Consider the following 11,618-nt stretch of genomic DNA (forward strand, 5'->3'; position numbering starts at 1 on the left):
TTTATCAGGTCACAAAAAGTTATCTACAAGTAGCCGATCTTCCTAGAAGCTGGATTTGTAATCTTGAAGATAAAGTAATCATTTTGATATAAAAAATAAATACGTTTTAATCAGGAAAGAAAAATTCACCGTCTGTATGTAATTTGAATTATTTAGAAAATCTTATGATGGCGACAAAATTCCATGCCTCATGCCCTCGCCATACTTTTCCACCTAGGGTGTGTTTGGTATAACGGAAAATGTTTTCCAAGAAAATGTTTTCTTGGAAAACAAGTAGTAATCTTATTCATCATTTTTCGATGTTTGATACGTAAATTAAGGAAAATAATTTCTCAAAAGTATTCATAAATTATAATTTAGATACAATAAACATGAAGCCATAAACTTTCGAACCAACAACCTTCTGAACCTACAAATTTCATAAACTTCTGAACCGTTAAACTTTAGAACCTGTAAACTATATAATTTCTGAACCCGCAAACTTCCAAACACATAAACCTCTGAACTCATAACTTTGGAACTCGTAAAATTTCGAACCTGTAAACTGAAAAAAAAAAAAAAAACAGAACTGAAAATAAAAAATAAAAAATAAAAAAATTGCGGGGGGGGGGGGGGGGTTGAGGTTGTGGGGGGGATGGCGTAGAAAAATGAAAAAAAAATTGAAGTTGGAGGGGGTTGGGGTTAGATGTGAGGGCAGGTGGAGTTTTTGAAAAATATTTTCCTAACTTTTTCTAGAGAAGTCATTTTCCTCCAATTTCAGGAAAATGTGATATCTAGGAAAATATTTTCCAAACTATTTTATGCAACTAAACAGTGGATAATGAAAAAATATTTTTCGACATACCAAACACACCCCTAATTTTCTTCTATTAGTAATTTATCATATTTACATATTATTAAAGGTGTTATCTTGTTTATATAAGTGCTAAGGGTTTGAATTAAGGTGTAAATTAAATTAAAGATGAACGTCTTATTAGTAGCTTGCATAAATAATCAAATGATGTTCACAAGCTATAGCTAGAAAAACTTAGATGCTCATATCTGTATTAGTCAAGGAATGAACAATATTAGTTCAGTGAATCGATCTGGATTAGTAAAGAAACAAAATTTGATTATTCTTCTCTTGTCCTTGTTGCTTTCACAATTACGAAATGAGAATTCTAGAATCGATAAATATAAATAAATAGAGTAGTGAAGAGGGAAATGAATACTGCGAAAGATAGTGACATATTCCAAATTATAATTCATTTAAGATGGTTGGTATGGGAAATATGTGTGTATTAATATTTGGTTATTGTAAAAATTGTTGGGTACGTGTGCGAAGAGAAAAAATTCACATTAAAAGTTGAAAAAAACAAGCAGCTAAATATAAGGTATAATAATATTCTTAATAGTGTAAGATCTTCTGAAAAAAATGTTGAGTGGGGACAATATCACATCATGTTAATAGTGTATTTCTGCTAAACTAGCCTAACAATTGGTATGATACCTAATGTTTAGTGAAATGAGAATGAAAAGGACAGAGTGATGGCATGAGGCTCGTCTTACTGCCTTGGCCTGTCTATGGACTGGTTTACTATCTATCAGGGGCGGTCTAACCTCATCGGAGACCTAAAGCAAAATTCGTTTTTAAAAAAGTTAGACAAGTGAGGATGTGGAATTAAAAAAATGAGAACTTAGTTTTATAAAATACAGAAAATGAAATGAATTTAACGTTGATTGCATCACAGGTGAAATAGGAGAACCCGAAAAACATAAGTGACTCCTTTTTTTTAGTAAGTCCCTTTTTATATTTGGTAACAATTCAACTTTAGATTTTTCTTTTTACCATTAATGAGATGATTTCTAGCCCAAAAACTTCTATGATTTATTTAAGATTACAAGTTTCAAAAGCCTTCCTTTATTTCATAAAATTCATATCCAGGCAAACACTTTCATATAAATTGGGACGGAGAGAGTATAATTTATGTAAGAAAAATAAATAATAAGTTAGATTATTAGATATAGTTATGTAACCAACTAATGAATAGAGAAATATAATTAAGTAAAAAAGTAAAATAAGATTGACAGAAAATTATTTTAGTTATATTAATTAGAGGAAGAAATCGAGTTATTAAAAATTAATATGACAATAAAGAAATAAATTTATCAATAATAAAAGATAATTATATAAATAATATACTACTATATATAGAGAAATACTAGTAATTTTGGGGCCGTTAAATATTTGGGGCCTAAAACACACACCCCCAAAAAAATGTAGGCTTCAGTGGCCATAAGTACTCGGTGATATGATGACTGACATGCAACCGGTGAATCTCCATAAAAGCACAAGAATTAATCGTGGTGTTATTTGAGATATAAAACTTAGTTCGAGAAAGATTATTGGGTGTGCGAGTAAAATCTCGTAATGAAAGCATATGAAAAAAAAACTATATATACAGTGTATAGTAATACTCTTAATATAGTGTGGCCTTTTGAGAAAATTGTATAATTTGGATCCAACAAAACAATATCACTCTATGTTCATAATATATCTTTTGGGTGATTTAGTCCATCAAAAATAAATTCAGAGGAAAAGTTGCAAGATTTCTTCCAATGGTCTAATAATGAATCCCATTACGTATATGATATTACTTGGTATTCAAGTAATGTTTTAATCATTTTATCGAATTCCTGAAAAGGAAACCCTAATAATATATGGGGCTTCTGTACCTCCCTCGTTCCCTACATAAATTGTAGCTTTAATTTGATACCTTTTCCTTTTCTACTAGTTGCTACCTTAAATTTGTACGTCTCCAATACTTTATTTATTTATTTATTTCGTTACAATTTTTAATTATGTTCATATAGATATAATACCTCTTTAGGGTGAGTGGGGGATAGAAATCTAAGGAACATATTTATGTTGTTTTGATACCTATTAGCTTAACACATAAGCTATATATAAGACGATTTTCTCATAGGCAGGGGCAGAGCTAAGTGTGCGAAAAGGTGATCAGCCGATTCATCTTTACCGAAATTATACTGTCTATATAAGGTTAATTTTTTTTTATGTGTATATATTAGATGTTGAATTTCCTTAACTTTTTCGCGTGTTTGCTTTTTTTATTTTTTGAATTTTCTTTGTGAAAATCCTACTTCCGATCGAGTTGTGCCACTGCTCATAGTCATAGGTTCTCAAAATAATTGTTTAAGGGTGATTTTCTTAATTAATTGTGGCTCTTGGTGTTAGATCTTGCCTAAAACTTTACATACAGTTACAGACAAGAATCGACGGGGTGAAATTGAAAGCGCAAAAACTTATACCATGCACCCAAAGGTATATGACAAAATAGAGATGACAACAAATGAAAAGGATTATTAAAAAATAATTATTTAGTTCTCTTTGATTAGTGGAAAATCACCCTAAAAGATTTCATGTTTGCAGATCTACATTAATATATTTAAAACATTATAAAAGATAAATTGATTTATTTGTGTAGACGGTTATTTGAAATTATCTTTTAGATGACAGGTATAAAAATTTATTTACATTATCGATGTATAATTAAAAGTTAAACTCATCTACTAATACTTTACTTTAGTAAGCAAGTGACTTCAAATAGAATGATGATATACGAATTAGGGGTATTAATGGTTCGATTCGGCTGGTTATTTTATAAAATTTGTATCATATTAATTTTTCGGTTATTCTACTATATATAACCAAAATTAGACTTTTCGAAACCATCCCAATCATGTCGGTTTCTCTTCGGTATTGGTACGGTTCGGTTAATTTTAGGTATTTTTTTAAATGTCATATAAAAGTGACTAGTAAAAGTAGAATGCAATAATATACATACTTTTATAGGACTTATCAAAACTCTATAGACAGTTTTACTATTTAAATAGTGATGAATTAAGAAACATGAAAGATGGCTAGAGTATCCGTCAACTATATTCTACAACAGCGTAAAAAAAAAACTAAGCAAAGACAAAAAAATAAAAAAATAAATAAATAAATAAATCACACGAATAGAAAGATATTAACCAAGTTGTGACTCAATAATGAAGTCTATAGAAGATTAAATATTCAAAAAGATAAATCTAAATCATACGAAAGGAAACATATTCAATACATTGTAATTTGCTACTCATAATTGCTCGAATACTTTGTGTATTGCCGGTGAATATACTGTAAATAATTTAGTCTCCGTATGAGTAGCATAATATATTTGGGAATTAGGATTTTGATTTTAATTACTTGTTGGCTTGTAACCATTTTTATAATTCCAAGGCCCAACAAAAAATTTAATATTTTATTATTTTTAAACTTAATATATAAATATACTTTTCACATATAAATTTATTCGGTACGGTTAAGTATTTTTTCGGTTTATTTTCATAAAATAAAAAATCTACACTAATTATCGGTACGATTGTAGATTTAAATAAGAACCTACGGTTTTATTAAAAGAACCCTAAAAACGGTTCGGTACGTTATGGTTCGATCGGTTTAGTCAGTTTTAAAATATTCATTGACAACCCCTACTACGAAGGAAATAACATCATTAAGAATAATGAATGTTTTCGATTACATGGTGAAGCACTAATTTATTATTTTGTTTCGGTCAAAATCATATTATGTTTTTCATGCGTAAATTTGATTTAAAAATCTTTACATTATATAGACAAATTATAATCAACAAGGGATGAAGTTATAAGAACCAATTCATTCTTAACCAACGGTTTCGGTTTAGAGTTCTAGGTATTGAGTCGCCTTTGTTAGAGAATGTTTTATCCCAATGAAGAAATTTTCGGCGCGAATCCGGATTTTAGTTGGCCCCAATGCGGGTACCGTACACTGAGTGAGAATAAAAACAATTATATGGAGAAATTGTAGAATAATATTATGGTGGTCTTAACATGCTTAAGAACAACATTAACGTCCTTAATCTTGTGATTGGCTGCTGTCCCTTTCATGTCAAGTGCTTAACACTGTTTAAGTACATGTTCAGAAATAATTAGTAGTTTAAATCAAAAGATAATCCATCAATGGAGCGTGTGGACGTTTACATATGGGTACATAATATGTGGCATTGATCTTGACATCTTGTCTTCTTATAATTGCCTTTGCTATTACAATAATATTAAAAAATAAAAAATGAAAACCCTAAAACCAAATGAAACAGGAGAAAGAGTTAAAGGTGAAAATAATAAAACTTCAACAATTTCCATGGGTAGGCACAAATATTTAAGCATTATATATATATATATATATATATATATATATATATATATATATATATGAGAGAAATTTTTTATTTTTAGGCGCTCCAAAAAAATAATAACAGATAAAATATTTGTTTTTGTATATATGGGCATTATATACAAAAACAAATATACATATTCTATTAGCTTCAGTCAATTACTCATATATTCAAGTTACCTTTCTTTATAATTATTTTCGATCTGTTTTTTAGTTGGTTATGGTGGAAAAATAACCCATCAAGATTAATTTCTTTTAATTTTAATTTTTTTAGAATAGTCAAAAATCAGATCTTCTTAATTACAACCATCATATAGTTACACCTTTTTCTCTCACGGTAGTTGTAACAGTTAAGTATTGTTGGAAATTAATGGGTTTGACTTAATTATTTTGCATGGGTCGGTGTACTAATTACATCAAAGTCGTCTGGTGGTTTAAACTTTAATAGTAACAGCATATCAGTTTAAGTTTTGACATTTGTACATTGAAAGTGTTTGATTATAAGCAATTGGGTTAAGTTACTCGTAACAATAATTGGAAATTTTCAATTATTTTTATTTTGTGACACCCCAAGCGAATCCAACATCGACAAAACACGAAAGAGATATTGAATATATAAGTAAAAAAGCCTTAAACCCCTAGTGATATGTTTTAAAGATGTGCGGGTCTTGGCCTTGGCCTAAAGCGAACAATATCACTAATAAATTGAGTTGTTACATATGATATTAGAGCCACGTCAAACGAATTAAATTTCATTAGTAATGTAATCCTTGTTATTTGGCACCTTCAAATTGAATGTCCTGCCTCACTCTTTGTTTCTTATTCTTTTTCCTATTTAATTCTCTTTGGCTATGTCTCAAGAAGAAAAAGAAAGAAAAAATAACTTAGGGGGGCAAAGGTGAATACAAAAGCATATATGGAGGACTAACTTAAAAACTCATTATTTATGCCCCACTATTGTTTTCTTCCTTTATTTAATTTTAAATTTTAAAAGCAAAATTCCACCAACTTGTCTAAATTTTGGTAATAACAATGTTACCACTTTCTCCATGTAATCACCTTTAACTAAACACTATAATTACTTTAACTAACTTAGTAAACAACCTGAATAAAGTAACTGACTGCTTTATGCTTAGTGCCAATTAAGTTTTCTTTTGGAGTTAAATACATGGATTTAGCTTAGAATTTTCTTAAACTTTTTACTCTTTCCGACATTCCTGAATAAATATATAGAATAAATTAGCAACATTATCCTTGTTAATTTTTTTTTTATGTTATTTAATAAAGAACTTTGTAGCCCCAAATCTTCTACAAATATTTTACTTTTATGAATACCTTTATGATCTACCAGCTTTGAAAATGTTTCATTTTTCATCCGGTGTTTGATATTTTTTTGTTAGGGTTACGACAAGTTTGCATACAGTTCATAAAGAGGGAAGCACTCTCTATCATGATTTTTTTATTCGCAGGGCTCGAACCTTAAAACTTTTAATTAATGACAGAAGAATTCTATATATCCCACGCTAACCCTCGATTGTTGCCTTTTTAAATATGTTCTTAATGTAATAGACACATGCAGGTGATGTTTGAAATGAACTAAGTGCTCCCATTTCCATTATTAAATGCTTTTGACTATGAGTCTCTCGAATACTGATGGTAAGCTAGAAATTCGTATTTTAGTCATAGTTTGCACTCTAATTACTGTATTTTACTTGTGTTTGAGTTTAAATAAATGTGAATTGCACTTATTGTGTGTTTAATGCCTTGCAGGAAGTGATTTCGAGTTAAAAAATGGAGCTAAATCGAACAATTTGGAGCTTTGAAGTCTGAGTAAAGCACAAGGAATTACACCGGGATCGCGTTCGGGGGTCGAGAGCCAAGTCTGGATATCAAAAGGTGAAGAAAATAAATTACTCTGGAAAACTAATACTGCAGCGCCGCATGGGGCAGCGCGGCTATGTAAATTGCTGCTGCTTGTCAGAAAATGTTCTATGAACTTCCCCAATACCACACCGCATGGGGCGGCGCGCATGTACAAAATTCTCAGAGTATTTTTCTGTTTCAGCTTGGAAAGGGTAGATTCATCCGGGTCCACTCCTACGTGGTATAAATACACCAAAAAAATATTTTTGAAGGGACTTTTTAGTTCACCTCGTATAGTTAAGATTTAATCGAGAGAGGAGTCTTGGCTAAACGTTGATCTAATCATCGAGTGAATTTGTGAGAATCATTAGAACATTAGAGTGAATTGAACTAGTGTTGTATCCCAAGTAGCTATCTTGCACCTATCCTGTCACGGCCCTTATTTCTCCAATTGCTACTTCGGTGTTGCTCAACTCTTGTTTTCCTGTGATCAATTAGTTGTTGTTTTAGTTTCATAGTTTATTTTAGTTATTAATCATCCCAACCAACGTATTAATCATCCCGAAAAGCGTTAAGCTAGAAATTACTTGAACATTATTTAAATCCACTCTTGTGGAGATGATAATCATAACTATACTATCTTTAACTAGCGAGCAATAACTTTGTGTTGTGTTTTGCACTCGTCAAATTTTGGCGTTGTTACCAAGGATTGGTAATTATAGTGTTTAAAATAATTTTTGGTGGTAATTCGAGAATTAATTCTTTTTCTTTTATGATTTTTAGATAACTTGTCTTCAAGATTTCTTTTGTAGTACCTGACAAGTACTAGGGATAAAGTTTGAAGAATTATTCTTGAAATTGAACTCTAATTGTTGTTGAAGATGGAGTACAACCAGCCTAAGAAAACGGTTGAAGAGATAGCAGCTGAACATTATCACAAGTCGGCTATTTGTTTTAAATATAGTACAAATCATCTATGGATTGACTGTCAAGCAGGTAAGTATTCTTCCTATGGCTCGTCTTTTGAACAGTCTCACTCTATTTCTAGTCGGTACAGGTATGAGGTATCGTATGGGCATAATCTTAACTCTAGTTGGGATGAATACCCTTATTACGACTGGAATGAGAGTGAAGTGAGACAACCACCTCAAGAGCATAATGGTATTTTAGAAGAGCTTATGTATAAGTTCATGAATAGTGTGGAAGAGAGACTTGCACAAGATGATGAAGCCATTAACAACCTAACAATGCAAGTGAGTCAAATAGTAAGTATACTTTCAGAAAGCTCATTGCATTGTGATGATGAATATATGGAGGAGATACCCGGTGAGTATGAGCCTACCCAAGAGGATGCGCATTTACAGAGAGAACTTTTCACTCTACAAGAGGACTCTGATTTAATTGAGATGATTGAAGATGAGGCTTTAGTTGATTGTAAAGCAATAAAAAAAGAGTTCAAACCCCCATCCACCTTTCCACATTCACAATCTTTATTAGAAGAAAATGAAAAACAAATGGTCTTAGACATACAAGAGGAATATTCACATGACTTTTTTTTTGTTTTCTTATTCTAACCTTGATCATGTGGATTTTTGTCACGACCCCAATTCTCTCTATAGGAAGTCGTGACGGCACCTAGTCTCTAAAACTAGGTAAGCCTATCAACATGCGGAATAATTGAAATAACAACTTAAAATCTCAAATTTATATCATCGTGGGAGCCTTTACATTTAGTATTGAAAATTATTTTTTTCGAAATAGCACCCCGCGTTTTAGCCCACCTTATCACACCGCATGACTTCTAGTAGTTCCCTTACTAGCCACATATATCAAGCCCACCTTATCTCACCGCATGTGTTTCAACACTCAGACCTTATACCACCTCATGCGTATCAATATCACAACGTATCACAATTCGCACCTCAAGTGCCCAACATCAGAACTTGCCAGAAAAGCCAAACAATAACAGAATTTCACAACAAGGAGCCCACGGCTCAACTACAATACACACAAAGTCTCAACAATAACAACTGCATAGTAACTCAATAAAATAATATTTCACAACTTACACTTTGCTTCAATAGGAACTACGGCCTTTGCAACTCGATACCAAATTCAACGATAAGATATTCCAAGAATAGCAATTTCAAGTAAGGATTCAACAGTTAAATAATGAATACGGAATAAAAGAAAGCAAGTAATTCAACTAAATATGTAGGACAATTTGCAAATAAGAGATAAAATAAGTAGACATATGAAATTAGACTAAATATGATGACTACAACATGTTAAAGTAACTCAATTAAAGCATGAAAGGAAACTACGTAACTAAAAATAAAAAAATTCATATTTAGCCCGTGTACGCACTCGTCACTTTGCATACATGGCTTTCACATATCACAATTATCACAATAATACCGAATCCTAAGGGAAATTTTCCCCACACAAGATAAGACAAGTAACTTACCTCAAACCACGCTAAATCAATCAACTAGAAGGTCTTTCCCTCGATTATCCAACTCTGAACGGCTCGAATCTAGCCAAAATAAATTTCATACTATAAATATAACTATAGGAAACTAATTTAAAAAGTGAAATTACGACCTTTGCAAAGAACTGAAAAATCGACCCAAAAAGTCACCCCCGGGCCCGCGTTTCAAAATTCGACCAAAATTATAAAATCTAAACACTCATTCGATATCGAGTCCAACCATACAAGAATTATCCAAATCTGACCTCATTTTGCCTTTCTAAACCCAAAAACTTAGTCTAAGAAGTTCTAATACTTTTCCCCAATTTTTCCAACCCAATCCTTAATTACATGACAATAACAATGATATATTAGTGTAATTTAATCAAAATCGAGTTAAGAATTCTTACTCCAACAATTCCTATGAAAATTCCTTGAAATTTGCTTCAAACCAAGTTCTCAAAGTCCCAAAATGAATATGAAATCAAACCCTCGAATTTTCCTTTTTCTGCCCAGCGATCCTCGCATCTGCGGCCCTTGTGCCGCTTCTGCGATGCTGCACCTGCGGAAAAAACCATCGCAGGTGCGGATTCCACTTAAGTCAGGGGTTCCGCTTCTGTAGTCCATGGCTCGCACCTGCGAGCCCGCTTCTGCGAAGAAGGAGACCGCACCTGCAGTCCTGTTCTAGGCCCCCTCCTCAAATTCCGCTTAGGCGGAGAAAAGGGTCGCGCCTGCGGAAGCGCATCTACGCTCAGACGTCCGCACATACAAACCTAGGCCTGGGATGGCTCCTCCGCTTATGTGATGACCAAGGCACACCTGCGAAACCGCACCTGAGGCTAGACCCTCCGCAGGTACGAAAACACCAGAACAGCAGCACTTCAGCGAATCACTAAGTCCAAAAATGATTTGATTTCCATTCGATTCACACCCGGGGTCCCCGGGACCCCGTCCGAATATACCAACAGGCTCCAAAACACATAACGGACCTAGTGACCTACTCAAGGCCACAAATTACATCAAACAATACAAATTCTACGAATCGCAACCCAAATTCAAGCCTATGAACTATGAACTTCCGAATTCTGAAACCAACGTCGATTCATACCAAAATGACTCCGATTGACACCAAATTTTTCACACAAGTCATAAATGACATTACGGACCTATTTTAACTTCCGAAATCATGATCCGACCTCGATACCAATAAAGTCAACTCCCGGTCAAATTTCTAAAATCTTTCATTTTTCAACTTTCGCCAAATCATGTCGAAATGACCTACGAACCTCCAAATTAATATCCGGACACGCTCCTAAGACCAAAATTACCATACGGAGCTATTGGAACCATCAAAACTCCATTCTAGAGTCATCCTCACACAAGTCAAACTACGGTCAACCTTCCAACTTAGGGACTATGTGTCTCATTTCACTCCGAAACTCATCCGAAACCAAAACCAAGCACCCCGGCAAGTTACATAACTACAATATAATACAGAGGATGCAGTAAATAGGGTGTTGGAGCTAATACATTCAAAACAACCAACCGGGTCATTACCATATTATTTTTGGGGATTTAGAGGAAGATGTGTGGATTGATCATGTGAAAGAATGCATGAACAAGTTGAGGATCATCATGAATGAACAATTCACCGCTCAAAATGGGGCTAAGAAAGAAAGAAAAGAGCTGGTTTTATAGGTGTCGTCAGATGACTTTGTTTTAATGAGCTTCACAAATAATCTCAAGGAGCGAAAATGAGGAATGGATTCAGAATTGGCGATTAAGTTCATAAGGTCTCAAAAACGGAAAAAATTCAGGGGAGTTTCCTTTGCCTCTTATCTTTTATATGTGTGTCATGAGGACATGCCACAATTCAAAGTGTGGGATGGGGGATGTAAATATGTATATGTGTGTTTGTGTTTTTTTTTTTTACTTTTCCTAATGATGGATTTCCTCGACTGTCTTCTTGAGGGATTAAAGTCGAAGGCAAAAACAAATTATCTTTCATCTTTGTTTTACTTTCTTAGATAGTGT

Source organism: Nicotiana tomentosiformis, chromosome 11 (assembly GCF_000390325.3).
Source record: "Nicotiana tomentosiformis chromosome 11, ASM39032v3, whole genome shotgun sequence".
In the NCBI taxonomy this organism is placed as follows: Eukaryota; Viridiplantae; Streptophyta; class Magnoliopsida; order Solanales; family Solanaceae; genus Nicotiana; species Nicotiana tomentosiformis.